The following is a 6,015-nucleotide window of genomic DNA, read 5'->3' on the forward strand; positions in this document are numbered from 1 at the left end:
AACTTACTCACATTCATTTCTTTCAATTCTTTAGTTTCAAAATAAAAGCATCATTGAACTCACGCTGTGGATTTCTTTATGTGTGTTTCATACATGGAGCAGAGATCAAACCTACACATGCTGGGAGTTACTATCACAGGTAAAGTGACACCTGAGGGGTGACCTATGAAGTGAGATTAGTGGTTTAGCTACGTCGAGCTGAAACTGGCTAAATTACTACGGTAATGTCTGCTGAACACATAACTGGTCATGAGCTGATTATGTTCTGAGCTTGTTCATGCTTGGAAGCCATCAAACCTGAATGAACTAGAGATGTTTTGTAAAGAGGAATCGTCCAAAATACCTTCAACCACAATCCAGACTCTCATTGGAACCGACAGGAAGCGTTTAGAGGCTGTAATTTCTGCAAAAGGCGGATCTACTAAATATTGATTTCATTTCTTTTTTTGTGGAGCCCAAATTTATGCACCTGCCTGATTTTGTTTAAACAATTATTTCACACTTTCTGTGAATCCAATAAACTTCATTTCACTTCTCAAATATCACTGTGTGTCTCCTACATGATATATTTAACTTTTTTATTGTCACAACCAACGATTTATACAGGAGAATGATGACTATTAACAAGGTTGCCCAAATTTTGCATCCCACTGTATATTCGGTAAATGCCCATGACAGCTTGAGAAATGTAAATCGCCGCTTGATTCATCTATTTGGTTGACTTATTTTGGCGCTACACAGGAGTTTCCTCACCGGAGTCGGTGAGTAGACTGAAACTGAATGGTGAAAAGTGAAACAAATTATTTGAGAGCTACATTTTTAAAGGATAAAATGCAGTTTCAAAGCAAATGAATTCATTTTCAAAATATAAAATTCAATTTCAATTTAGTGACAAACATTTACAAACCAATACATTGAATTTCAAATTAGGCTAATTTTAGGCTAAAGTTACAATTCAGATTCAATCTGAGCAATTCAAATTCCAATTCGGTTTCTGATGGCACAAAGTTCTGCCCATACAAGATCCCTAGTACAAAATGTGTTTTGCTCCGGCTTCTTCCATGCATGTTAAATTTAATTGGTGATTTTGAATTGTGTGTCTGTGTCACCCTGTGTTGTCCTGTGTGTACCTGAATCCTATGTGATAGTTTCAGGTATCCACTGTTAGAAAAACAGAATCATATATTTTCCGCTTTTCCATAACTGGTTCTTGTTTTCTTTTCATTAAAACCCAATTGAACTTTTAAAAAAAGCCCAACTCCTGTCTGACATGCTGCTCCTGTTCATTTGTCTGTAAAACAATTATCTTTTATGAAAGAGGCTTATATTAGAAAAGTAAATTATTACTGAATTTCTAAGGCCTTAAAATGATATAATACCACAATACTGAGATTAACCACAACACCTGACCATATGCAACACTGTCACTGTTTGATCATTTGGATTCATTGCACTTCATAAACAAACCACATTTGCCACCAGACAGCGACACCCTGTGGCTAGAGAGGGTATTACATTGAAAGACTTGAAGCACATCGGTGGAGTTATAACATTATAATGAATCAAAGCAAAACAAACATTAAAAATACCGCTGTAAGCGTTAAAATGGTAAATGGCCTGCATTTGTATAGCGCTTTACTCAGTCCCTAAGGACTCCAAAGCGCTTTACACTACATTCAGTCATCCACCCATTCACACACTGGTGATGGCAGCTACATTGTAGCCACAGCTGCCCTGGGGCGCACTGACAGAGGTTAAATTTGATGTACTTTTTTCTTTGATATGAAAATAACTGCACTTATTAATCATTATACTGAACGTAGATTATGTACTGAACTCTACCAGTGAGAATGTGCTCTAAAGGTGGGGTAAACCTGAACATGCAGAGCTAACAGAGAGACCATTCACACTCACCTGCACTTCTTGGGACTGTGGAAAGCAGCTCGAGTACAAATCTCTGTGGAGTCAAAGCCAGATTTCACCCACAAGTCTACAAAATGTCAGCCAACAATCAGACTTGTGCATCTTTTAGGAACAAGTAATAAATACATTTGGAATTTACAGATTATCATATTTATTTATTTTTTTACAATTAATTAAAAAAAAATATTTCAAACAGAAGGTAGAGCTGAGCATTAGAAAATATCACAGAAAAGGATCAAACAAATCAAATCATCTCAAAGACAGATCAGCTGCATGCTTCTAGAACTCTGCACATTTTTAGTCTGATATTAAGTTACGAGACGGCAAAGAAAAAAATAAAGAAATTAAATCTAAGTTCACAACATTTAACCAATCCTCTCAGAAACAGAAGAGGATGAAGGCAAAGCAGAGGAAAAAGTGCATCTGTAAGCTGAAATAACAGAATATCAAAAGGCTTCACATGAATGTCCACAGAGACGAGACTGCATAGGGAGGAAATGTTCTCATAGCTTTGCTCTGAAATGCAATGACATCAATTATTCAAGTGTGTGACTCATGACTAAACAATTCTTGGTAAGCATGAAACTGAAGTGACCAGAACACAACAGCAGAGTCATTTCTGTTCTTGACGACTTTGCTCGAGCTCCGAGTCGTTCTGCTTCAGGATTAAATTAGCTGTGTTAGCATGTATCATAGTTAAAAAGCACTTATTACACGTTACTAAACTTGTACTTGTTACAGCAGAGAAGTGTGTTTTATGTGAAAAAATAAAAACAACAGCATCTAAAAATCTCTAGTGTCTGCATCGTGGCTAATTAAAGCTAGCTGGTGAGATTAAGTTTGCTACAGCTGATTTCCCCACTTTTGCATGTTTCATGTATTCACATATACAATATAACATCGTAGTATATGAAATACTACATAAAATTTGAGCTACATCTGATTATAACAGAGGAAAAATCACCATCGGTTAACCTCGTCCTGATAAATGCTAACTAGCCCAGCTAGTCGTATATTTCAAGGGGATCTATTAGCTTTTCTGTATTTTATGTGATATATATTTATTATATTTATTTGTTTGAATACCTGCACCCCACCTGACCAATCAGACAAGAGTAGGCTGTTTGGGGGGGGGGGGGGGTCTGCATAAAGATTGTGAACCATGCATAGCTACTGTAGCGAGAATCAAAGAACGAAAATATGAAGCTAGCGAATAACATGTTAGCATGTAGTTAGCATTGAAAATAAGGAGCTGCGTTAGCGCCATGCGGATATTTTCTCTATTTTTTTCAGAGATTTATTTTGTTGATATTTTCTCGTTGTTACAACACTAGTTTAGGGAAAACTGGTTTTAAACATTCATCTGTATTAAGAGATTAAGTCAAAAATCCTCCCGAGGCTGATCTTTACTGTGATAGCACTGAGAATGGAGCATTCATACAGATGTTACAGTAAAGAAAAGTAAAGAAGAAATTGCCATCAGTTCATAGGTAAGATAACTCACTAAGCTAAATGACCACTCAGCAGACTCTCCAGTAGCCTTAAAGCTACAAGCAAATATTTTCTGCACAAAACCCAGTATAAATACAAACCAGCAGGCAATAATTAGTGCAAATGACAAGGAGCATTATACGGATCATAAAACACTTATAACGCAATTTTTTTGTTAAATAAAACACTCAATATTGCATTAAAATAGCTTAAATTAGCTTAAAGACTCGAAGACGTTTTGGACATTTAGTGACTTTTTAAAATGTTACATTGAAGTGCAAATTAAATGAAATTGCCCTTAAATGTCCTCAAGTGAGAAAGCTCACTTTATATATAAAATAATGAATCAAAACAAACTAATTAACATTTTTGATAATTCTAGAAAGACACAGCGCTACCTACCCCTTGTCTTGTATGCTAGTAGTGTTAGCTGCTTGCTAATAAGGTAGAAACTGCTTGTGTGTAAACTACATGAAAGCAATATTTGTAATCTTCTACCTTAGCTATACCTGCACTTTATATTTTCAAGATTAGCTAAAAAAAACTAAAGCCTCACATAATTCTGAATCAATTCTGATTTGCGGTGGTACCATTAGCAAAAACCGTTCTTTATAGAAGACGTAAATGTCAGTTTTTCAGTTTGTTGCTAGTTTGCTGGTTGTTTGTCTGCAAACAGCAACAATACGTGTACTTTATGTGAAACTCTTTTCTAGGCTTTGTTAGAAAATGCAGTTTTACACCAGTGTAAGTTTAGGCTCAGTCACACTAACTAACTGTTTTGGTGGAAACTGCCAGACTCACCTACTCTTCGATAACACAGAGCGAATGATTTCACTGGATTTATTTTTTCGAGCCATGCTCAATTTTTACGATTCAAATCAGCTGATCAGACCAATCAGAACTTTTGGCATCAAGCGTTTGTAGCTCAAAGCGTGCACTGTTACTGAATACACAAATAGTGAAATAATACTGTTTTACATCAGACGCACAGCTACATGCTGCTCTGGGACAATCAGCTCTGTTAAATGATTTCTCTGCACCCTGAGATGAGGTCCACACTCTGCCAACAAGAGCTCAAACTGCCCCACCGACATCCTGAAATATCCACGGTTGTGATAAAGTCCTGGATCAGGCCATCACATTCGCCCTGCTGTTGTCTTCTCCTGAGAAGTTTCCATTTCCTGTTTAGAAGCATCAGGACCAGCTCATCGTGGCTACATGTCGACTTCATTTTGTTCACAGTGCATTTTTTCCACAACACGTTATAGACACTGTTAAACTACAGGGTGGGCCGTTTATATGGATACACCGTAACAACATGGGAATGGTTGGTGATATTAAAGTCCTGTTTGTGGCACATTAGTATATGTGAGGGGGCAAACTCCTCAAGATGGGTGGTGACCATGGTGGCCATTTAGAAGTCGGCCATCTTGGATACAACTTTTGGTGTTGCTATCAGTGTGTGAAGAGTGGGAGAAGAGGGTTGCATTGACAATCCAACACAATGGGCAGCACATCGAACACATTTTATAAGTGGTCAGAAACTTGTAAATAACTCATGAAAGAAGAAAGTTGCGTTGAAACCAAGCACACCATTGTTTTTCTTGTGACATTACCAATAAGTCTGATGTGTCACATGACCCTCTTCCTATTGAAAAAACAAAAGTTGTATCCAAGATGGCCGACTTCTAAATGGCCACCATGGTCACCACCTATCTTAAGAAGTTTGCCCCCCACATATACTAATGTGCCACAAACAGGATTAAGTCTGATGTGTCACATGACCCTCTTCCTATTGAAAAAACTTTAATATCACCAACCAGTCCCATGTTATTACGGTGTATCCATAGAAATGGCCCACCCTGTATAAGTTTGGATTTTGTGTGATTTTGTTGCCACATGCTCAGTGTGTCATGGACTGAAGAAACAAATACTGCAAATAAAATATCCATTAGCATGTCCATATAAACCGAGCGGGGCTTTTACGTTAGAGAAAAATCAAATGCTGATATCACAGTAAAGACCCTCCTCCTATAATACTTTCCTAATATTTACACTACGTGAGGATTACAAAAAGATTACTGGAAATGGCAGGACTCACAAAGTGTGTAAAAAACCTACGAAGTGACCTTTTGGGTTAAGTTAGAAGTAAACTCATCTGCAGGCAGTATTTTCTTCAATGAACAGGTTCAGTGCGGTGTGTAAGCATCATGTATGTAATCACACAGCGCCCTCCTACTGCCTGAACACAAACACACATCCACCAACAAGCAGAGACGGTGTCGCTGGACCTGCGCACGACTGATTTATGACCCAGTTTGCTCAATTTTGGATTTTATTTGCTTTTTAACTTCAGGAAGAAATGATTTTAGAACCCTCAAAACATGCTGGATGTTAGGGAATCTGTCGTGGGAAATATTAATATGCACTTTTTGATCAGAGGACATTGTTGGTGGTCTGTCACTCACTCTACTTGTACTCTCTCCACCTCATACGAGCTTTATTGTGATAGTTATAGCAGGGGTGGGGAACTCCAGGCCTCGAGGGCCGGTGTCCTGCAGGTTATTGCTGTGTCCCAAAACGTCGGCTACATCCTTCACA

Source organism: Neolamprologus brichardi, chromosome 10 (genome assembly GCF_056152115.1).
Source record: "Neolamprologus brichardi isolate AB-2024 chromosome 10, ASM5615211v1, whole genome shotgun sequence".
Lineage (NCBI taxonomy): Eukaryota > Metazoa > Chordata > Actinopteri > Cichliformes > Cichlidae > Neolamprologus > Neolamprologus brichardi.